Genomic DNA, 25,195 nt, shown 5'->3' with positions numbered 1-25,195 from the left:
TCTCTTCATGCAGGAAATCCACTATTCAGTGCATTTATTGCAGAAGAGAAACTCTGCCCTCACATGAAAGACAAAGTACCCACCTTCACATTCAGTGTTACAAACATCAGAGGTTGATGTGCTCTAAGCAGAGGGTGAATCTAGTAAAATGATGATTAACCATCTGTAATATTACTGTGTAAAAGACTGCATAAAGGTAATGCAACGGGAGTTTTCTTTGATTATAGTATTTACCTGTGGGAAACGCAGGATGTAAAATGACCTGGTCTGTTCCCATGATTTTTTTCATCTGCTTAGTGGGGGAAAGCATTGCAAACCACTCTCAAAGGCAAGAAGGGCAAATGGATCTGTTCTTTTGCTAGTACAGCCATGATCTGAAACAGAGTTGCAAACAATTGATGATTCTGGTATTTAGGGGACTGACATGCTTTATCACACCTGGTTTTTATCCTCAGACATCCAAGAGTCTCTCAGAGAATCTCACATTCTCTGTCACTTGTCTTCTTTTCACTTTAACCTCAAGAGAAAGGCATGATGCTGCTAGCATAGTAGAAATGGAAATTTGATGTGAAACAAAAAGTACTTTTTTGCAAAAGTTCAAAATTCAAGATCCTCGAAATTCCCACAGAGAACCTTTATTTTCAATATCTTCTGCAGAGAAACATTTCAACATATTCGCCTCAAAAAATAAAATGCTTTTTTATATATAGACCCTGGCTATAAATAACAATACATAAAACATTTTTTTTATTGACTAAGTAATTTTGTCCTCTTCTGTCTCTGGTTTTGTCATCAAGTTTCAAAATCATCATCACATATTTGTACTGCTGCTGTGGGAATATGTCTTGTAAACCTCATTTGTTGGGGTTTTCTTGGAATCAAACTCTTGTTGTCAAAACTAAATGAGCAATTTAGCTGAAAAGGAAAGATAGGAGGCCACCTATGCATATAGGAAATCAAGAAATTCAGTTCCCAGAGCAAACTCAAGATAAGTGCATTTTATCAAGGTTTTTGAAATTTGGCTTCTGTTTTTTACATTACTAGGTTTGTCAGTATTCCATAGATCCAGAAAATTTACTTGAGAAGTATACTAAAAACATTTATTAAAATTGAAACATTTGTAAATCTGAAGACCTCTTTTGTTAGCTAGTGGAAATTTTCTAGCCATAGTACTCTTAAAGGTCCATTACCTTAAAGAAAGGTTTTATAAAAATAAAAAACCCTAAATCATATGAAAATATTATTGGGGAAGTTTTGTTTCCGCCCCCACCCGCAAACCTTTGGCATTTAGAAAACAGCATCACTCCCATTCCAGAATTATACAGTTTGATTACAATTTAGAAGAAAAACTCCAGAGAAGCCACATAGAACTTGAATAAGTAATGACAACACCATGAATTATTTGCACTTTCACAACTTTGTTCTGTTTGACTAGCTGGATGATGGTTGATTGCTTCTTCATTGTTGCTGTGCCACTATAAACTCAAGAAAGCAAACAAAAATGCTGATGGATCAGACTTTTTGCCAGTTACCTCACAAGCTGCAGATTCACTACTGCACAAAAGAAATCACTGAAATGTAAGGGTAATCAGAAAAGTTTATTTTGAGAGACAAAATCAGTACAATGTCAAATATTTCTAAATAGCTCAGTAATCATAAAACACTGATGTCAGGAAAAATAGTTGCTCATTCTTCCTTTCACACAAATCCCCAGTAATTTGGGCCTAAATATGGTACAGGAACATGGCATTTGCAGAAATTTGGATGAAAAAAGTTATCTTCTTTTAGATCATCTTTTTCAACAAACAGAAGCATTAGCTTTGCAAGAACAGAAAAAACTCAGCTCGGTGATAGTTAGGAAAAGCATTTTGCTCTTCTGAAGATCAGCCCTCTTTTTCAGTCTTCTTGCTGTTCCATTTCAGAAACCTTGCTATACATTTTCCAAATATCTAGTAGGATCTCACATCAACGTTACTGTTTTCACATGCAAGAGTCTCCTTTGTCTGATAATGCACAGAGCCTTCACGCTTACATCACACAACCCGATTCAGGTTGGATCTAAAATAACGCCTCATTACTGGAAATAAAACAGTACATTCTGCAAAGCTTCCTTAACAAGACTGAAAGTCTCATCTCACCAAACTTGTAAAATGTGCAGAATATATCAAAAGGTAGCAGATGTCACCTTAAGTTCTGATTTTTCACCAGAGGCATCGCCAGCAAACTTGAGAGATATCTATGCTGATAAACAGGGGAGCAGAATGGGCTAGAGGGAGCTCCACATTTCTTAGCTGCTCATTTGCCTTCTGTTTTGTTTTGGGCGGATGCTGGGCTGGACTAAGCCTGGCTCCTGCGCTGGGAATTGTTTATTTCAGTTAAAAATGTAAAAGGATGAATGGGTGAGATGACACCAGGTTGTTCAGACCTCTGTCATCCCCACTCATTCCCAGTCTGCTGAGTATCGCATACCCAAACCCTTGTCATGTTCCAGCCATTCCTTAGGGTACATTGCATGTCTTTGAGGTCTGAAAAAATCCCTTTAGTGGCTTGCACAGACACTTCATGTCACCTCAAACACCGTAATGGCCTGCATCTTTTTCTCTCCATGTTGTGTCAGAGCTCAAGGCAGAACTCAACAGCTTGAGAAGTGGGCACACTAAAATGTTGGTTTGCTGCTTAGAGTTCAAAATGACATGTAGTACTTCCCTAGTTTACCAATGGTTGCCAATTTCTGTGGCAACCTAGGACAATGAATGCTGTATAAATAACCTTCTGCATTTGTAGATGAAGAAATTGTCAAAGAGAATTTAAATGAAGATCATAATGCTGACAGCTCCAGTTCCATCACTGAAAATTTCTAGTATGCATGTATATGAAAACATGAAGCAAATAAGAAGCAGCACATTTTTATAACATTAGTTCATTGAATGCCATCGTGTACTGCAGAAAGGCATAATAGATGCCACAGAAAGCAAGATGATGGTCTTTTATTTTGGGTACAACCCAGCAATTACATAACCTGTGTTCTAATGACTACATACTGCTCCATCATTAAAAAGAAAATTTCATTTTATTTAAAATTATAATCACTAAATCCAGTGATTTCTGATGAGCTATGTGAATGTTATTTGCAATATTGATTCTACAATATTCAAGTAAGAAAATTAATTCTAAAAGAAACAACGCTGAAGATAAGTATATTAGAAAGTATTTTTGTGAGGGATATTAGTAAGATTTTTCTGCTTTTTTATGATTAACATCTTTGACATTTTACATGCAAATGCTGAAGAGCAGAGATAAGCCAAGGTAGAACATAAAGGACTAGAATGCCACTCAGAAAAAATGCTTACTAGTATCTTTATTACCAATAGCTGCTGTCAGGTTGATCTACAGTCTTACTAACCATATATTTTGTATTTCCTGTGGAAGTTGTTATTCATATTTCAAAATAGTCTTCATAAGAACTGGAAGACTTTTTCAGATATTGCAATTCAAAGATCACAAGCTGTCTTTTCAGTCTCAGATTACATTCAGGCTAATAGGATATTCCACTATAGTAGGACTCAGAATATATTAAAGGCTCAAACAGAAGACATACAGACATCACTGGATATTATGAAGGAAATAAAGGTGGAACTAACCAGAGTTTCATCAAAAGCTGATAGAAAATTTTTAACTGAAATGTTTAACTTTGGTGAGTTTCATATTAGCAGAAAGGTGACAAAATAAAGTACTATTGACTATCAGATGTAAAAAAAGGTTACATGTGTCTAAGAGGTCCTAAATTTAAAGAAACTAACGGGGGGGGGGGGGGGGGTAATTTTTTGTGGGGGGAGTGTTGTCCTCATACTCTGAATAAAAGACTAGCTGATAACTATCAAGAAACTGAGAGCAAAGAGAAGTTTTGACTCCAAAAGATCAGAAGCAGCACCAGCTGCTGGAGCTGCAGAAGCTTTACTTGAGAGATGATAGGGCTTAGACAATGCTGAAATGTACATGGGGAAAGCCAATAACATCCTCTGCTGCTGCAATGTAAATCAACAAGCATTTTGTATTGTTCTATCACTTTTGAGTTAGAGCTCTTGAACACATTCATATAGCTTGAGGTTTTTCCTAAAAGTAACAAGAAGAACCCCTTCATTTTAGCTACAGCAATCAGGAGTAAATGGGAGGTGTATCAGGCTAAAGGTAAAATGTAGTTTTAGTTTGTGTGGCTTGGCAAACTTATATTTTTTTAAAACTAACGTTCTGTAAGAGAAACATTTTTCTGTGATATTGTCCAATCCTAATAAATGTAACTCAGAAAATTCCCGCCTCATTATTTAGAGGAAATATTTTTTTATAACTAGGATACTGAGGACCCTCTATACCTTGGGGAGCTAATTTTAGTCCTTTATTACAATATTGAGATGATCATTGAATGTTCAAGGATAAAAAATAGCTAAGAATACAGCCAAATGGATTTTCAAAAAACATTCATCCTGAAGTTAATGATAAATTTAAGAATAGCTAATGTTAAGATCTCTTTATAAAGTGATTAATGAAGTCTGTCAAGTAGTAAATCCCAAAATCTCTAGAACTTTTTCCAACTATATACATCTACAATTTCATATACAGTAGAGGAGAAAGAAAAAAAAAGTAGGAAGAAGCTTTCTGCTGTAATTATAGACTCTACTCAATGGGGAAAAAAAAAAATCTGAGTTTGAGTTGATGTAGAAGCAAATGGATTGGTTAAAAACCAAAACGTCAGAAACCCCACCCTCACCAAACTGGGGGAAAAAAAAGTTAAAAGATGAACATTGTAAAGGAACTTTTAAAATTTGAAGCAACTAAAAACCTTAGACTTTTTAAAACAAAGTTCAAAGAAAGTATTCTGTTTCAACATTAAGTACTCCATCCATTTCAATGTATATGAGCATTTTTACTTAGCCCAAAATTAATTTTCTTTTTCAGTTTCTCCTTTCAGCCATCATCCTGCTTCTCCTGCCTACCTGTGTTCCCACACACACATGCTTAGTTGAGGAGTTTTCACTTACATCTTTCCCATGCTTTAAATGACCTTGCATTGAGGACCTTGGCACATGTACATGTGTCATATTGGCATGTATTGCCCTGATTCATGTTTTTGACCTAAAGAGTATATAATAAGCATAGAAAAAGATATCAGACTAAGAAAGATGAAGAGTCACTACAGTTTGAACACCTCAGCAATACGTAGGACTTCTGAAGTTTCTTACAAAATCTTCAAGCTCATCTGCTCAAGGTTTCACACTTGACTTAAATACTTTCCAGCTTTTGGGAAGCCACTAAAGCAGCTTGCATTATGGAATTACACCTAATATAAATGTTTCAAGCTTTTTAAGACCATTTGGCATCTAAGGCTAAGACTGAAGACAGCATCAGCCTATATACATAGGGGATAATATGACAAATCAGGCTACTTCACAATGAAAGGCCTCTCTTCAGATGATGTTTATGTATAAGAACAAGTAAAATTATCATTTCTTCTCTCTTTCAGGGCTCATACTATGGCACTCTGCTAGCAGAGAACTTTCTTGCCAAGAAAGCAGGCCCCATCTGTCATTCACTCTTCTTGTTTCTCAGCAGAGTTAAAAAGCCTGACAGTTTCCATGAATAACAATGACACATACTCTTCTATCTAGCAGAGAGGAACAAATTTTATTGATGAAAACAGGGTGGCAGGGGGGAAATCCCTCAGTGTTTGAAGAGTTTTCTGAGCACTGCTTATGTCTGGTTTTGAGCGAAGATGTAACTGCCATTGTGTGTGTCAATGAACCTGCTTGTTGCTGTTACCAAGTAATTGCTGACCTAGGCCACTGCAACTAAGGACCTTTTTCACACCAGTCTGTTTGGTAACCAACACCCCATGCTTTCACAAGAAAGGTTCTTCTGTATCTGGGCTCCAACAGATTTTAATACATAGCTCTTGGCCATGCAGTTGCATCGGCACTTAAAAAGTTACCTAAGCACAGTTTTTGAACACTTTGGAAAGTACCCAAAAATCATAGCAGAGAGGTATGTTTTGGGGGAGATGCTCACAGACAGCATGTAGAGAAAGTGCTTTTCCTGCTATCAGTGATTTTCTTGGTAGGTTTAACAAGCATAATTGCACAAATATATTTAAAAAGGCACATCTATACTACCTAAGTTTCAGAAAGACTACACTTATCTGTTTGATAATAGGGTTTTTTTGTCACTGCAGAAGACAATGGGGAAAAAATTCCAAGAAAGGATAGCTTACCCCAAGCTTACCTGGCTTTTGTTCTTAATAATGCAATACTATGTCAGTCATTGGTCAGTCTGGTGTTGGACAATCGTTTACTAAACTCACCCACATCCTGTATGAAATGTTTTTATGAAAGAAAAGAGGAACCAATGTGCATACAGGCCTCTATTTAGGTGCACTTTTTATTATTGGCATGAATAATTTGGTATTTTGTTTTTCCTTCATCTCTATTCTTCAACTTCTGACTGTATTCTGTGAAGTTAACTGAGAAATACACAGCTTTGCATCTTTAGGGGGTATGTACTGTTTCAGATTATAATTTAGATAGACTTTTTTTTTCCATAAATCTACCTTCACTTTGTGAAATTCAGCTCTTGTAGAGGCTGATCCAACATCAGTCTTTGGTAAAAGTGCTGCTGAATATTATGTTAAATCTTGGCACAAAAAGAGGTATATGCAAATGACATTTTGAGAGCCATCACCAATAGAAGAAGTTGAGGAATGTAGGAAAATACAGAATACCTTAAGGACTAGAATACTAAAAGTGACACTGAGTTGAGTATATTTTGGGACAATATCATGTATAAAATGCCCAGAAAACAATAATGAAAATTTGGAACGAAATTTTGGCTAGTAGACTAAAATTTCATCAAGAATCAGAGGAAAGGAACTTTCATCAAGAATTAAAGGAACTCCTACATCTGTCTGAAATTCTCCAAATTCTGTATTGCCCTTCTAGTCAAGAGCCAGGAGCACTTTCTTGCCTAGTTTTCTAATTATTCTTTTAAGAATTAATATTTCTAAACTGGATCCTTTTGAAAATACTTACAATTGAAGGTTCTGATTGTGTAGTCCCTTTGACAAATAAGCTGCTAAATGAAAAGAAAGGAAAGCAGGCATAACACAGAAAGTAATATTTTTTCTGTCCAACAGAAACTGCTATTGAAACCAAGGGTCAAAGTGCCTTTTCAGGGAAGCAATAATGCTGCTTCTCCCTATTGAGTCACTCACTATGTACTGAATCCCACAAGCTTACTATTTCATCTCTAGCTGGTTCAGATCAAAGGTCCAGAATCAGAACACAAAATAGCTTTTTAGATGTTTGTTTGCTTATTTCTGACGTAAGAAATCTGTGTCCAAAGCCCAAGAAATTTCAGTCAGTGTCACTGTAGAAGGACACTCTTGATAAATTGAAAACTGCCAAAGTTCCTCAGTGTATATCATGATAAATTCACACAAGAAAATTCTACTTTTGATGGGAATTTGCATCATAAAGTTCCCAGTCTAACAAGATCTCATATACTGTGTTTTTCATGGCTGGAATGTCAGGTATTTTGCATGGCCTGAAGCTTCCCTGAAGTTCATCAAAACATTAATTGCAAGTAACTTTCAGAAAATTCTCTCTCAGAAAGCCTACTTTAAAAAGAGGGTGCCTGAAGTAAGGTGGAGCTAGACTATACACACTTTTATTTTATTTATATGGCATAGTTACAAAATGCTTAAAATTCTGAAAAATTGAACTTCACAAAGTGACTTATGTATGAGTTGCCAATATTTTGGAGCAGAATCTGTTTTGAAATATGATCTATCACAGGCAGGCTTGGTTAGTAATACTCCTTGGTTGCTGCACACCCAAATCTGTATCAGGTGGAACAACTGATGAATCCTTCCCATACACACAAAGCATGTCTTAAAACCCCTGTTTCAGCTGCCTGTGTCTAAAATACAGTGAGCCTAACAATGTTAACTGTTTTATGTCCTCATTTGAGGGAAAACTAAGAGATGTGTCATGTCAGTATGTGCAATCATTTTGTTGTATTTCAAACTGCATTAAAGATTCTTTATAAAGGTATTTTCTTAAAGGCATGGGAGGAAGGAGTTAGCCCCATTGTGGAAGACAGCAATGGAATTTAATAGCTGAGGCTAGTGTGGAAATGACACAGTATGAAATATGAAATGAATGGTATAACAGCTTTAAAGGTGGAATCAACCACAAAAAGCTTCACAAAAACCGACTGCAATTCTGCAGTTTTGATATACATCCTGAGATAGTTCAGTAAGAAAATATTTTTTATGACTAGCAAAGTTCATAAACATAGGAAAGTTATGATGTGGTTTAAAAAATTTTAGAAAGTTGAGTTGTTTGATGAATAGGAATGTACTAAAACAGCTTCTTCACTGATCATGTAAAATATTTTTTTTGTTATGTTTGTATTTCTAAATAATGTCTCAAAAATGCATTGATTTTACAAACTTGACTTTTGATAGAATAGCAACCTTTCTACTCTTAGTATTTCCAGATAAAATATCATGTTCTTTTAAAATCTTGTGACCCTGAAGGTTTACTACACAAAGGTAGGGTAGAGATAGTAATATAAAGACACTTAAGTTTAGGATTCAAGTGGTATGATGAGTGTCAACAGTGCAGTTGCAGTTACAATTGGTAGCTCCATGGTGGAGCCAAAAGCATGAGCTTTACACTTACTGCTGAGAGAATCAGGAAAATAATGTGTGAGAGCATCCAGCTTCCTACAGGGTAACTTAGTTCCAGCACACCCTACAGAACAGTGATTTCCTAAACCAAACTGCAGCTGAAGTGTGTCAGGAAGTCTGTTTCATTACCTGAAATAGCTAGTTGTTTTTGTAGTGTGCCAGTCAAGTTTCATTGCCCCTGAGTGTAGATTCTATCATGTCACAGCAAGGGGAAAAAATCCATTTCAGAAAGGAAATCATACAAACAAAGCCATTTCACAAAGAGTTCAAATTATAATCAAGTATCTTGGGGACAATCAGCATGTTTGATTTTAGATAAATACTTTCGTATGCCAAAGAAAAGCATCATTCAGTATAAAGCATCTTAATTGAGATGAAGTGCACAAGTCATTCATTTACTAAAGTATCATTCCAAAATTAGCTTCATAAAACAAAGGGTATTTTTTTCCTATTCACAAATGTACTTTAAAATACAAAGAACTGTATACATCAATTTTTAGTGAAGCATTCATCTCATTTCCAAAGCTGAAAGTTGTTTTTTTCTTTATTACTTTTTAAGCATTATAAACTTTAATGTTCAAATATACATTAAAAAAATATGAACAAAAATAATGACATAAAATTAAAACAATTCTACGTTATTTTTGTACTAGCAATGTGCAGTTCTTTAATGAAAAATAAAAAAGCATCAAAACTAAAGTCATGAGGGAAGCTTGAATATGCTCCCCATGCCAGGGAGCTTGTATATGCTCCCCAGTTCAGGAGAGATTATCTTAGAAGGAGAATAGGTGATTCCTAATGCAATTCTTCTTGTCACATTGGGGATGCCCAAAAGAAAATGCACTACCGGTTTATTACATTGTTCATGAACTTGTTGAAACAGAGTTCAGATGGTGAATCATTAATCTGGATCCATCACTGAGTGTCATAGACAGTTCAGACTATTTGTCACAGGCATAGGAGAACAGTCTCTTAAACCAATTAAAAGCTTTTGAGAGAGGAGACTGCTTCTTGTTGCACGGGACAGTACAGCCTTATGGCTTTGTGAACCTTCACTTTGGGAACTTACCAGAAGAACTCACTTTTGTCTGATTACAGTGGGTTACTTGTTTTAAAGCAAGCAAAGAACACACTCAGCTGAGAAGCCCAGGTTTCATTCCTAGTCACATCTGTAGAAGATTCCTTTGGCATTGCCTAAGTTTTGCCTGTCTAATTTAAAGAATTAACAGTATCCTCCCATGTTTCTCTGACAGTGTCCTCACTGGTAATTAACACTCTAGCAATGACATTTATTTCTCATTTAACTGTAGTAACTGTGTGTCACTTCTGCAACTTTCTGGAGATAGAATTTTCAGGGCTGTGACCTTTAAAAATACTTATAAAAGCAAATGAGCTATGAAAACCAGTTTTGTTTGTATGTGTGATAGTCACTCAGTATACCAGCAATTAGAGAGAATATCCAGTTTTAGGTTGCATGTGCAACAGGCATGTACATCCTCTACTCATTTTGGAAGGGGTACTTCCTATTCAGAGGGCGATACAGAGTGCTAACAGTACATTTTCATACATAGCTGTTGGTCTATAATACCCAGTCCATCTCCATTCATTGAAAACATTCATTTAAACACCAGGTACTGAAACATACATTGCGAGTTGGGAGTGAATTTCCATCTGTCTTGGTGTTAGAGGTTAAGTAAGCTCTGAAGTAAGATCAATCCTGAGAAGTACTGTTTGAACTAAAATATACCCTTCTAATTGGTAAGCTCTTAAGTTAAGAGATGTATGAATTTATGCAGTATTTCAGAGATGGGAGATAAAAAGCTGGAGGCATTACTACAGCTCAGGTGAGAGTGAAGGCTCACAGGATAGCACAAGATACTGTGCTAATTGCCTGGAGCAAAAGTAAAAATGCAACACTGAATTGCATGAAATTCAAAAGTTGTATGCTGCCTCTGATGACATACTTTTGCTAGAGTCCACTTCAATAGGAGAAGATTTCAGGATATTAGCAAAGTTTTTATTGCAGCACAATTTATTATTGTGAGTGCTACAGACATGCTGCTGTTTGCATAGCTGGTACAAGGTGTAAGATCTGTTTCTGCCAAAGAGTGTCCCACATCCCTGTAAGGGAGGAGGCTAGCCAGTGAGATCAGGCTGCATTTCCACTGATCACTATAATGAACTTGTGGTCTCAGAGACTAGCTGGACATCAAGGAGGCTGTTGCATTAGCAACAGGGAGAAAAGGGTGCTGAAATGACCACTCTCATGCAAACATCTACTCAGCATATTGCAAACAAGTTCAGCTGAGCTGACAAGGAATATAAAACTTGCTGTGTAACCAACGCCAGTTGTTTTGCTAAGGAAAAGAATTGTTATGACTCATGAGAAGAGCAAAGGATTTGCCTGAAATCTGTGAGAAAAAGTCAGACCACTGGAATGCTAAAAAGTCAGCAATATGCTGCTAACCAAGATAAAGAATGTGGCATTAAAAAAAAAAAAAAAAGAAAAAAGAGGGAATCACTCTCTACATGAAAAATCTGTACCTAAATCAAGCACTTATAATGTAATACCTCAATGCATACAAATCACAGAAAATATAGTTTTGAAAAACATGTGTTAATTAAGAAAGATGATAAAAATAATTTGAAAGAGTTACTTAAAAGAAAACATTACCAGGATAAGGTAATTCTTAACTGGTTCTCCAACATGCATAAAGAAAAATTGGATTTTGGGAAATACAGTTTGATTAAAGCATATAGGATGCCAAACAGGGGGATTATAGCAATGCTAAATAAAAAGGTAACATTCAAGCTCAAAAGACATTGTTTTTACTGCAATTCTATTTTAATTTGGACATCATTATGCTCACTGAAGATTAATAGTAGCAGAATTGGATATTGTTTCAAACACTACAGACCAATTGCAATAATGCAGCTGCTCATCTATTTCTCTACAAAGAAAAAGAATATAGTCCCAGACACTAAGAATTGTGTTAATACAGAGATTCCCAAATGAGTGATTTCCTCCAGAACAAGGACATCATAAGTCAAATGGGATAGAGAAAAATATTTAGAGAGAAAGATGTCAAAAAAAATTTGGAAACTCTTTCAAAAAAGATGTCTGCTAGACAGCAAGAATCATGTGGTAACAATATAAAGGTAGGAATGACATCCAAAGCATGTCCTGGTTCAGCACAATGTGAGGACAATATTAACAGTATAAGAAAACAGAGAGAAGGAAATGGAAAATAAATCAATAGAAACTTAACATACGCAGGACATAGATATCTGATAAAGGAATTTAAAGGCATTGTGAAAAAATCATGGTAAGATGGGCTTAACTCATCTTAGTAAGAAGATTTAAATGTTACCACATCAAATTGATGAGTAATTAGGTGTATCTTCTAGTGGACATGGCAAACTAGTACCTTGCAGTGAGAGACCTTGCAGCTGCTGGTTTTTTCCCATCTGCCCCCCTCCCTCCCCAACACCATCAGTGGTAATTCAAGTAGTGCTTAGGTATCTTCACAGGGAGAAAACACTGCATGAAACTAAAATTGCAGGCACTCGATTGAGAAAATGTATGTGTTTTTAAGAGTGAGTGGGATTAAGCATTGCCATGCTTTAATTAATAGGATAGGTGGACCCCACCTGCTGTTTTTCTTGAAGACTTGGTTTATTCAGGAATATTTTTTCATTCAATACAGGGTGTCTTGGTGAAAAAGAAGGACTGGTTACTCTAATGGTTAGGCCAAATGTTCTAATAATACGTGCATTCAGTGAAACTTTAAATAATATCATTGCAATAACCCCTTCTCATGTCTAACTTATTAGAGGAGATAAATCCCTGGCTGAATGCCCTGGGTCTACTTCATGTTGTTAATCACTTTGTAATTTCCCTTAGAGAATATATTGACTAAATTGCCTCAGTCTCAGAATATTCCTTTCCCCCTCTATATCTCTATGAAACATCTATAGCTTTTCTCTGTGCTGAGAAAATAACTTTTCTTCTTTTCATATTTCAAGGTTTCGGACATATCTCACTTTTCTCAAATCTGAAAGAGCAGACATATCCTTTGGAGAGAAACTCCAAATTTGTGTGAGGCTTCTAAAACCCTTTCTCTACAGTAACTTGGAAACTGCTTACCAGAATTTCATTTCTTTCCAATTCTTCTTTCTTCATCTCTAATAACACTTCAGAGAAAGTTACCTCTATGAAAAATAACTTAATAGAAAAAGGAAATTTCCTTTTCCTGAAATATCTTTCTGCTGTAAGGGCCTCAGTAACCTTTCTAGTTTGACCAGTTGGAATGGAAAAAAAACTCCCATGTTATTGTAATGCAGTTTTATCTGTGCTGTTGAATATAGAAAAAAGGACACAAATAATATTTTTTAAAAATTACAACTTGTGTCTGAAACATGACATTTCTTTCTGGAATACCATGTAATGAGCTGATAATGCTAAAATTAAATTAAAGGACAATTCTTTTTAAGAAAGCCTAAGGCAGAAATTATATACTTTGCTGATAATCTGGTGTGAAGCTGTGATAACCAGTCCCAATTTAAGGCCATTATGATGGAGGTCACCTGCACCAATATATTTTGAACTTCAAAGCACATGCTTTGATGATCTTTCATAATCTGGATGCCTTACCAATGATGTAGAAGATGATTCAAGGCAGAAAAGAACTTAAAGTGTAAATTACAACAGTAAAAGCAATCATAACTCTTCCCTATTACAAATTTACTTTTAAAGACCAAAATCCACAGTACCTAAGATTGGGACTCATAAGAATGGTGACCACTAAGGATGCTCCCAGGAAAGAACACTTCACCATCTTGTGCCTCCATCTTCTGCTAGGGTGAGGGAAAAAAAGCTGTGATGTCAGCTGGCATTCCCTTTGTCAGCTAAGCAGAAGAATAACCTTTAAAGTCATGTAAAGCATATACAGATCTGTGTTAGTTACTACTTCATGCAATATAAAAAATTTCTTTCTGTCTAGTGCTTCAAGGCACAAAACATTTGATTTTTCTTTGAACTTAACTCAAATTTAAACTCTCCTTCAGGGCTATCAGATGAGCTGCCCAGGAGAAGCTCAATGGAGCTTGAACCAGAGCAGGTGCTGAATGGATGCGCTCCCTTGCCAGCTGCTGTACCATGAAGCAAACTTGCCTTTATTGCCTTCTAAGGCAGCGAATCTGCCCTAGTTTTTCACCACAGCCTCAGGCATGCTGCTGATTGTTTAGATTTAAGCTTATTGTAAGTTCTAAATGCCTCTCACTTCAGGTACCTGTAGGCTTTTAAAAAGATGCAGCTGGCAAGTTGACTCAAATCTGCCTCAAACTTGATAAATTACATTTAATCTGCCTACAAAATTTGATACAAAAGATATTAGTTTGATACAAAAGATACTAGTTAAAAATACATTCACTGGCTTTGAAGCAAAATGTGGATGAGCAATTGATGAGTGTCAGCAGCTGCTTGTAAAAAATACAGATTTTCTGTAGATAATGAAGTATCTAAATATTTAGAATATATTACTACTTTATACAACTTTAGGAAATAAGATACTACAGGTTTATCATTCAAGCCAAGAAATTTAGTCCCAGGATGTTAAGATATTTCTCTCAAAGTATTTTGGCATTTGTCTTTTCCTGTAATACCCTAGAGAGAGATAATTATATTTCTTTGTGAGACAGATAAAATAGATACTGTAAAATGCACCCAATTACTTCACTTGTGTTTTACATACATGGAACTTTAAAATTTATATAGACAGTAATATTTTGTAAGGGTTGTTTCAGTTTGTCCTATATTTATGCAGTCCACCTCAAGTGTGAAGCAAAAACTCTAAAATTACCTTTAACATGTCTGTATTTGCTTTCAATGGAAAACCAAGCAACTTCAAACACTCACAGCAACTAATTTTTAAAAAATATCTAGTAATTTACACATATATGAAATAATAATCCAATGGGTGACCAAGATAAATAGTTGCAATTTAAAAAATCGTGGACCTGACCTAAGTTGCTTTGTAATTTGCTCTTAAATGTGAGGATTTCGGATATAGTTGGTGTAAAGGCAAACAGTTTAATATATGATGGTTCATGTCTTTACATTTCAGGATTGATTGAGTTATTCCTAAGAGTAAACTTTACTTGCAAATAAAGATAATAAACTTTATTCATAAACTGGATGGATTTATCCAGAACATTGGGAAGTAAAGTAAAAGGAAGATACCACACCAGCAAAATAGGAGATCAAATTAGTCCAATATTGAAGATTCTTGCAGAGTCCAATCTCACATTTAGAAAAGAAAGCCTTTAGTATTCAAAAGTCATTGGCTCAACAAATTTAGCTCAAGTTTGAACTTTTTAACTTATTTTACTTATAGGAATACTTTAGTGGTGGAATTTACATTCCTTTAATTCTGTAACTTTATGTGCCAGTGCACAGATGGGCCTAGGGGAACAACTGAAATATAAAACTGGCAAAGACCAGAAAGGCTTCAAAAGCAAGCCTAGTCTGTCTTACTGACAGGGGTCATTTCCATTAATATCATATCTTAATAACTGTGCCCTTAGACTGGCACAGAGCCCTGCACATTAGCTTTTCTCATGAACCCTAGGATTGAAAGTTGTTTATAAAAAGGCTAAAAGCATGACACATGGTTATAAAAAGGCACACTTCATCTATTAAGATTGATCTTTCACTTCAGTACACATACTTCTAAAACATCCCTATTCCACTGGGGTGAAGGTGAGGAAGAATTATATCTTGAAGCCAAAATACACAATTAAACTATTTTTCAATTATTTCTAGAACAGCTCTCTCTGGTGGGTAATGATTATCAAGAAGATTATATTAAAAAAGTGGATACCATCAACTCTCACTGTTCTATTCTTGTGTTGCAATGACCATAATAAATAAAAATATGCATCTCTGAACAATGCTGCTGTTCCACAGCTGCTTGGCCCTAAAGTAATTCTTACCACCTTACAAGTACTAGGATCCAAAACAGTCTCTGAGGAGGGAACTTGTGTTTTGCTTACACAATGGTTAGAAATTATATATTAATCAAAATTCACTTGAGTTATTTCTACTGACTGTGAGAAATAGTTAAGGACAATTGGTTATTTGTCTAGAAAACACCTATGTGTTTAACTTTTGTAAATAATCCAAATTAGTTCATCTGGTTCCTGTTGCAAGACAGAATACCAAGTGGGCTCATCAGATGTGATTAAAAGTGTGTGTTTGGTTTTCAGGCCAGGAATAGGAACCAAATGAATTAATTGGAATTATTAATGTAAATTAAGCATTACACTGTAGTGACACTGCTAAAGTGAGTAAAGATTAATAAACTGTTTTTTAAACCAGAAGGGGATTAAGTTTTACAACTTAAGCTTTGGCTTAGCTGTAACAGGAAATACGTTTTTGAAAAGAAAGGGAAATAAAACAGTGAATGATGCTGACCGCCAAATGCAGAGATTTCTATGTGAAAATTGGCACATCTGTTTTATTTTGCTTACAGGAGAGTGATGGAAATGGCAGAGAAAAACATTAAGATGGTGGGGAATGAATGATGAGTTGGAGCAGAGAGTGCTGTTTTTAAGAGAAATATTTCATTCTGTCTAGCATTATAACTGGAAGCCCTCCTTTTTCTATATTTTTATATTTGAAGAGAATGTTGCTATTTCAAGAATTGTTGAGAATCTTTGCCTTAGCTCTGACCCTGCAAAATAGGTCAAGGCATCTTGGATTCTCAAATCCTTCTAGATGTCAAAACCTAGAATAGGCCTATCTGTTCCAGTTTTCATCTGTTCAATTTCTTCTATTGCACTTAACCCTTGTTGCAATGTCTTGTAAAACTCTTATGGGGAAAACAATGGCAAAATATACTTTAAGTATGCCCTGGTTGCTCGATCTTGAATCTGGTTGTTAGAGCAATTATTTCTCTAGACTGTGAGATATCTATGGGAGAAATATTTCTCATACCTTGTAATTGTGTGGTAAGGATATTAAGCATGAAAATCTTCCTACTGTTTTCCAAATACATTTCTCATGAACTCTGAAGCAATTTTGAGTAAGACAATGATGACTTGTTTGTACCCTGACATTGATACTACTGTTTAAATGGAAACTTTTGAATGGCATCAAGGACTTCCATAAAGTATTTTCTGTGAACCACCTTTATCACCGATACTTCCAATAATGGATGTTTTCAAACTATACAATCTTACCCATAAACAAGGAAAAAACCCAACTACTTTTGCTGTTATGTGAAATTAATGGAATATGATTTTTTTAAAGCAGTTACTCATTTATTCTACTTTGCAGCAAATCACTTGGGAATGTTTGCTGCTTTTAATTTGCCAGGGTTTTCTCTTCTACAAATCAAATTAGTAACTGAGTCTCTTGTTAGGCAGAGCTGTAATGAAACTGGAGTTCATGGGCAGTTAGGCAGAGCTGCCCTAAGCCTTTGTTTCTGATGGGGTCTGCTGCTTGCTAACAAGATGCCATCATAGGACAAGAGTGCCTGAGGCTTCTGATATGACACAAAAGAGAATTATGGGGCTACAAAGCCCAGTGAGCATCCAAGCTCTGTGCTTTATGAGCATATTTGTATCTTAGCTGCATAGTTTTATTATTTTGACTGTTTCTTGTTATGCAGCTGTACTAAAATACTGAATGCTGAAATCTTCCTCTGGTATGGATCATAAAGCACCCAAACTTGTCTTTCTATATTATGATTGCTAGGATTTCTGAAGAAAAAGCTTGTTCTTTTTCTCTCTCATAATGATCCTGTAAATTTTTTTGTAATTCACTGTAAACATTTGAGCAGCCATCAAAGTCTAAGGCTGACCAGTGTGCAGAGCAGCTGTAAGGTCTGACACCAGCTTTACAAGGGACCCCTTTTCTGATGGAGCATCCTGGTTGCATTCTTTGGAGGGGCAGGATTGTGGCAGATGTATGTTATATATGACACTGCCCTGAGCATGGCATCAAGTGACTTCTGAGCTACAAGTGCATCATCAAAAGAAAGGCCCCAAAGTACCCACTTCACTTTGCAGAGTTTTTTCATATAAAATGTTCAATTATGCTATGTAGTAAATCAGAATGACACGATACACTTTCCATTTCTTCCCTGTTCAATGGTACCACGTTATTCCCCAAACTTCAACTATTCATTCTAGGACTGTCTGTCAAAGAAGGAGGCTATTTTATCTGAACAGCTACAGGAACATCTTATCCTTGCAGTCTTGGAGATCTGGACTACAAGGATAAGATGCTGAAGACCTTTCTTCAAGTGAAGCATTAGGAAATTTTCCCAGAGTGAATAAATACAACTGCAGAGCTGCACTACTTGAGATACAGCAAAAACCTTTAACATGGCACAGTCTGTTTCCTTTTAGGGATTATCGAAAGTAATTTACAGATTACATGGATAGGCAATTCAGAGTGAGTACTTTAGTTTAGCATTTCATTTTTAATGGCATTTTTTGTGGAGTACCATGGGTATGGTTGACATTTCAGAGAAGAAATACTAGAGTATTACTAGTGTTATACTAGTAATATATACTAGTAGAATAGAAATACATAGAAATCTTATACTAAAGATTTCTATGAAAATAGATAGTAGTATTTATTTCTACTTTCTCTTGAAAGAGTATTTTCTATGTATTAGACTACAAATCTAACTTGCAGCAAATACACAGACTCAGCACAACAGAGACCTACCTTAGTAGTGTGGGAAGATAGTTATTTCTTCTATTTATCTTGAAATCTTGTCACGTGAAATTACAGAATACACCACATGGCAAAAGTCTAAATTAAAGCACAATTTCTAGCTAATATTTCTCTCCATAAAAACAATTTTCTATCCTGCAGTTTGGGGGGAAAGGGGACCTTTAGAGTCTTGTCTAACCTAGTAAGTTTTACAATATTCACAATTATTCTCTGTAGGCAACTTTATTTCACTCTTACAGAACTCTACAGTTCCTCTGGGGGCTATCCCTATGTCTGCTCTTTGGTGAAATTTGCTTTAAAATTCTCTTAGAATCACAGAATATTCTGAGTTGGAGGGGACCCATCAGGATCGTTGAGTCCCACTCTTGGTCTTGTACAGGACACCCCAAGAATAACACCATGGGCCTGAAAGCATTGTTTTGATATCAGATTCTTCAGCTTATGGAAGAAATTTCTTCCCTTCCTGTTTAAAAACCATATTAGTTTTATTCCCTATCTGAGGATGAGATTTCCCATATCCCTTTTGAAATTAAGGTTCCCAAAGTAATTCTGGGATGCGTTTCAGTAGTAGCTATGTTCACTGCATAAAAGTAAACAGGATCAGAAGTTTGATTGATCTATTTTTAGTTCAGAAGAAAGCCTCAGTTAGACTCCTTAATGTATATCTTGTTCCAAATGGTCAATAAAACAATAAATGAAAACATAATCCAAAGTGGATAAATGTCAGATGGTATATAATTTGAAGTACATGTTTTTGATGTCATATATGACTGCTACTTAGAGCAACTACTTTCAGAACTTGCAAAAAGAGAGAAAAAACACCCTGATTTAGTTCTGGGTCAAGGGCAGGATTTGGTTCAAAATACTGTTATCAAAGGGTGACATTGGTATATTCTTATAGAAATATGAGAAACTATCTACTATTCATAGTTGCTTGTCTTCAATTAGCAGTGGTATATAAAAATGTGAAGCTTGAAAAAAAAAGGATATAAAATAGAGCAGCTGACAGGGTAAAATAGATCACAGAAAATAGATAAAGGCCCCACACTAGCCAATCAGAATAGAAATAACATTACAGCAAAAGGCCCTGTCCCTGAAAAAAGGGGCCATTTATAAGGAAAGAGGAGAATATTACAGCAAAAATAAATCAGAGATAGGAAAATTACAAATAAATCAGACCAGGAGAATAATTATCCTTCATAAGATTAATATGAAACCATTAACAATGCAAGATGAAAAAAAAAATTGAGGAATGTTTTAGTAAATAGTCCAAGGCTATGAATAATTTTACAGACTTATCATAAGCACAGAACCTTCCCAACAGCTGTATGGCCTTGCAATCCTGTGACAAATACCTCTGATTTTAGGGTGAATGGATCTGTAGGTACAGAAAGAAATGCTATGGGAAGAAAATTGAGCATTTCAATACAGAGAAGCTAAGGGAAGCTCGTACCCAGATCACTCTTTACAGGAGAGGAGTCTGAGGAATTGTTTCTGTCAGACTTGCTAATAAATCATTCTCAATAAGAGATCAATAAATTGAATAGTAATAAATCACACTGATCATGTGATATTTGCTCAATATTTCAATGGGAAATTGCCAGCATGTTAAGTAGATTACTTGTACTTTCAATCAGCTTTAGTGCCAGAGGTAAGGAAGATCACTGCTGGAATTTCAGCTTCCTAGAGAAATTTAGGTTATTCTGCAACAATGCACAAAGAAAATTGATCCATTCTGTTACACACACTTTAATTAGTATTTTTTAAAAAAATTTAAAAAAACCCCTAGACATCAAACAAAGGGTGATGAGGCAAACCAATGCATAGTTTCTATATAAAAATATATAGGCAGCTATATATTATCCACTTTGGAAAAGGGATGACTTGGAGAGAATCTGATAGAGAGCACTATGAGGGCTCTCAATTAAGTGGAAAAAAAAATCTATTCACTTTTTGATGCTGAAATACCTGAACTGTACGATGCCCTTAAACTATCAAGCAACAGATTTAAAGCAAGTGAAAGAAAATAGCAAATGTAAATCAGATAACTGTGCCCTGGAATTTAGCAGCAACCAAAATGGCATAATAAGAAGTATGGAGCACATAAGAAGTAACATAAGTTAAGACATAAGCACATAAGAAGCACATAAGTATAAGAAGTGTGGAGCACATAAGAAGTAACAAAAAAACATCCATCAAAAGCTAGTGTATATGATATGGGAGAAAAAACTCATAATAAAATATAAATTATTGACTTTTGAAGAAATACTGAAGGATCATGCCTCTGCTCTAGATATATGTTCAGTATGTTTTCCCCATGCACCTGTGAGTGGTCCCTGTCAGAGATGGGATTCAGCAGTGAAGGACTGTTGCTATAACAAGTAGGACCAACAGCATTTGCTTCATTTCTAGACTTGCTGCAGCACTTAGGCAGAAGAGGATGCTTAGGCAATCAAATCATGCTCAGATAAACCAGGGCAGTTAAGAGCTCATGTCATATATTTGCATTTGGATTTTGAAGTCAGAATGTGTTTGTTGACAACTGGAATAATTTGGTTAATATTTTTAATAAATCTAGTCATGGCTATATTTTTTATTATGTGGGAGGTGGGTTTTTATTTCATGGGGGAGAGAGAATTAGGTTTTTTTTTTAAAACAGGACACCTACTATGCACTTCATTTAAATTTTGATGCTTATTTTCCTTTTATCATGTTACAATTAAAGCCCAGAGTAATGCAAACAATTTTGGCTAAATATGAGGGAAAGATTATATAATTCAGGCAAGGTACAGAGTTCATGGCACAGTTACTCAATAGCATAATTCAGATATGAATTTGAACATGATAATCATAATATGTTTTGACATTTGCCAGAGCCATGCCTGACTGTTACTTAGAAGGCTAGTTTTATGTAATTTTTATTCCTCATAATGTATCTATCTCTTCTGACATTCCTTTGCCTTCAGTCTTGATGGTATACATTCAAGTATGATAATCATAGAACATTGAAACATTTCATAAATACACACTAAAATATTATATGACAGTATGTGTGTAACTATCAAAATTTAAAGTAAGTTTTATGAATCCTTTCTTTAAAAATAATGTTCCTGACATGTATATGTGAGAGCCTTGATGGCCCCTTCAGAAATACATTCTGAAGAAAATAAATGGGACTGGAAAGAAATATTTTTTAAAATGTGTTGTCACCATATCTGCTCTATACAACATCTATAGTTAAAGTTCCAGACAATACTTCTAATACTTATCTGTGTCCCTTTCTTTAAAGGGGAAAGAAATATTTTTTGTTTGGGTGAGAAAGCTGCAGAACTTTAAACTGCTGAAGTTTTTCATAGTGGCAGATACACTTTCAAGCAGGTTTTAAAGACATACAATAGGTTATAAAACCCTCATTTTTTTGTGTGGCATTTTGTCTGAATGCCATGATACCACACTGAAAATCACATACCTTCTAAAATGTTGCAATGCAAATGTATTACCTCTGCAAGAGACTGCTGCCCTTTAAGAAAACACTTTTCCTTTGATAATATTTTGAGATATGTCCTGCTGCTGTTCCTTTCAGAGTGCTGCTTTATCTTACTTTCACGATGCCCTCCTGTGGAGGTAGGCTTCCTTCCCATCAAATCATGCAGTGTGGAGCACATCAGGCTCTGCACAGTTCCTTAAATATTTGGTTGAAGGTCAGTCCTGCCATCCAGAATAGAACAAAAACATAGTTATATGCTTTGCTACACTAGAAGAAACTTGGAATAATAATCAAAAAAGAACACAGGAATCACTTTCCCACTATGATGGTGTTAATTTGTAACCCTGCACCTCTACAACTTGTGCAAGGGGAGGCTTGCCAACAGTAACAGCTGGGTGCTCAGGTGTGCATACTTCACTTATTTTCCAAAGCAGTAGAAAGAAAAGATGCAGGCATGTTGTATGTGAAGAAAAGGCTGGGTTTTTTCTGCTGCTGACGCTGAGCCATTGATTTGTGGGCAGTGGTTTGGTGAGCAACTTTGATTTCACTGAACAATGGCAAAACTCCTGTTGTTATTGCTTCATCTGGGTGAATTAATCTATTTGGGAGCAAATTAGGGAAACCTAGAGTCTCAGAGAAGCAAAGCCTTTCCTGCACTTTGGTTCCCTTACTCCTTATCCAAAAAGCCTGAGCATGGATAGAAAACATTGTTTTAGGAAGTTTATTTGGAATTCCAGAAGGAAACAGGGCAGGACTTCAGTGCCACTATTTACCTAGAAATAACATTCATACATATGCACACAACAGATACATCATTTACTTAGAAACAGGTCTAGGAAGCTTTCTAGGAAAATTTGACAAAGCTATGGTGTAACATAGTAATAGTTTCAAACAACAACTGTGTTTGAAAGAAAGTGCTTTGCTTTCATTCAGAGAATTTTCTCTCCAAGAAACAATCCTAAACTAGCAAAATTAGAAAAATATTTAGCACATGGTACTCCACTGTATCTACAATAATTGGAATCCAAGAAGTCTAAGTTCCCAAAAGCACAAGAAGGCTGTCTTTTGTAACCTACAAAGAGGTAGAAAACTTTAGATGATTGCAGTAAGACTGAAGCTTTTCATAGAGTCATCACAGAGTCATTGAATGCCCTAGGTTAGGAGAGATCTTAAAAGATCATCTGGTTCCAGTGCCCCTGACATGGGCTAGGACATCTTTCACCTCAATTTCAGAGATTTCTAAAGTATTTTTATTGTATATTTTATATATATTTTATATATATAAAATATATTTATATATTTTATATATATTTTATATATATTTTATATTGTATAATTTGTATTGTATATTTTCCCTCACATACTGAGCATTCAGTCTTTATGATTGAGAATAGGTATTAATAATCAAAAGAGTGGTGGTAAAAATAATATTTTCTAAACATTTTTCCCTGTAAAATATATAACAACCATAGAATATGCATTGCCAAAGTATGGCAGATTGTTTCTTGACCAGAATGGGAAGGCTTTATATAATTCCTGCTTTTAAGGTGATTCTGCAAGTCACTTGTTTTTAATTATCTATAAAACTCTTCATTGCACGTCACCACAGCACTGTTTCACTTACATTCTGTGCTTATCTTTGCTTTGTGCTCTTCGTCCTTCCAGTTTTTTTCAGCCTTCTTTTAATTTTCTTTGTCTCTACAAGCAAATACATTTTTCATTTATTCAAATGATAAAGTGGTTTTTAGTGATTGGCCAGGCTCATAAGCCACTGTTACCGTAGCATCTGAGACTTTCTTTATCATCTTCAGTATCTTACACTGATGACAACCAACATAACAATAAGGTGACAAAAAATTCTTATTTTCTACATGGAAAACAGAGAAACAGAGAAACCACTCTGCTGAAGCATAAAGGAAAGAAGGAGTGGGCTGGCTTTTCCAATTACAAAACTTCCTTTCTGTCATGAGCGTCTCAGTGATACAGGATCTTTGAGGCTGGAAAACACCACTCAGATTATTGAGTACAACTATTAACTTAGCATTGCCTAACCAAGACATATATTTTCACTTCTGCATCAAGGTGCATAGATTGAGCTTGTGCTCTCTAAGCAAGCAGAAGTATTATTAGAAGCTTATTATATGTAAAAATACATTTTAATTCAGTCTATATTAGTTTCTACCTCAATCTCAATTATATATGCATCAGTTTTATTAATTTAATAAGTATTCTTTGCTTGTAATTTCAATGTGAACAAAAGACAACTTAATTGCTTTTAGAAATTTACTGTTACTGTACTTTCGGTGAATTATCAAGTGAATATTATGCACATCAATCATTGTTTTAGTGTCGAAAAAAATTCCAATTACAGGAATAATTCACATTTTAATAACGCTAAATGGTGTTTCAGTATGTAAGAGTCCATTGCGAAGATACATCATATTCCGATTTCTTTTCATTTAATAACAGAACCAATGAAGAGGAAAAAAAAAGAGATATAACTTTAGTACCTTCATATTTTCATTTCTGTTAAATATCACTCTGGGTATGGTTCACATTTATCAATTTGAGTATGCAGCAGTTATGGGCTGCTTTTGTGTATGTAATTTCTTTTCTTAATTTTCCCACAAATCAAAGAAAATGAGAAGAAAAAGGGGAAATAAAGATAATAGTTTCATAAATATCTTAAGGAAAAATAAAAAACTTTATCACAAATCACTGGTATATTTTTTTTTTGCTCTGTCTTTCATCTGGAGAGTGAGAAATCAGAAATTTTCACTTATTTTTTTTTCCTCCAGATAAATGAAACAATGATTTAAATGGTTTCCAGCCTTGTTTTCATATGTTTCCTTGCTGAATTATATAAGAAATAAAAATTAAGGTGTTGGTTTTGTGTTTTTTTGGTTTTTTGGGTTTTTTTTGTGAAGAGGTGCATGTATTTCAAAAGACCGTGTAGGCACAAAAGCATTCACTAAACTAATATCCTATATTTAAGAAGCATTCATCCTTGTTTTGACAACTAAAATATTAATTTGCATTTGTGAATGCTTTTTTTTTTTTTACTCCTGTGCTTTTCAAGGTGCCTCTGACCTGGTTCCCTTTTCCTTTCAAAATACCATGTCTTTTGAAGGATATAAATCCTTAAAAATCTTACAAAAATATACAATTAAATCTTACAAAATAATGCAGACTTTGTCCCCTGAATGAGGAGGTGCTGTTC

The 25,195-nt window shown here is 35.1% G+C and overlaps 1 long non-coding RNA gene across 8 annotated transcripts in view; it reads right to left on the bottom strand.

Moving 5' to 3' along the window:
- Nucleotides 1-1,579: 1,579 nt before the first annotated feature.
- Nucleotides 1,580-25,195, bottom strand: part of LOC139592345 (uncharacterized) — a 98,187-nt gene continuing 74,571 nt past the window's right edge. For 6 of the 8 annotated variants that reach the window (XR_011679976.1, XR_011679973.1, XR_011679974.1 and 3 more), the window contains 2 exons: nucleotides 23,600-23,673; nucleotides 1,580-22,196 (listed from right to left, as the gene is read on the bottom strand). This is a non-coding gene — a long non-coding RNA (uncharacterized lncRNA). The remainder of the gene's footprint in view (nucleotides 22,197-23,599; nucleotides 23,674-25,195) is intronic. The other 2 variants (XR_011679972.1, XR_011679975.1) reach the window with 2 other exon arrangements.

This window comes from Agelaius tricolor, unplaced genomic scaffold (genome assembly GCF_023055355.1).
Source record: "Agelaius tricolor isolate 1412-34295 unplaced genomic scaffold, bAgeTri1.0.p SCAF_8, whole genome shotgun sequence".
Taxonomy (NCBI): Eukaryota; Metazoa; Chordata; class Aves; order Passeriformes; family Icteridae; genus Agelaius; species Agelaius tricolor.
This window is presented reverse-complemented; position numbering and strand designations above follow the sequence as displayed.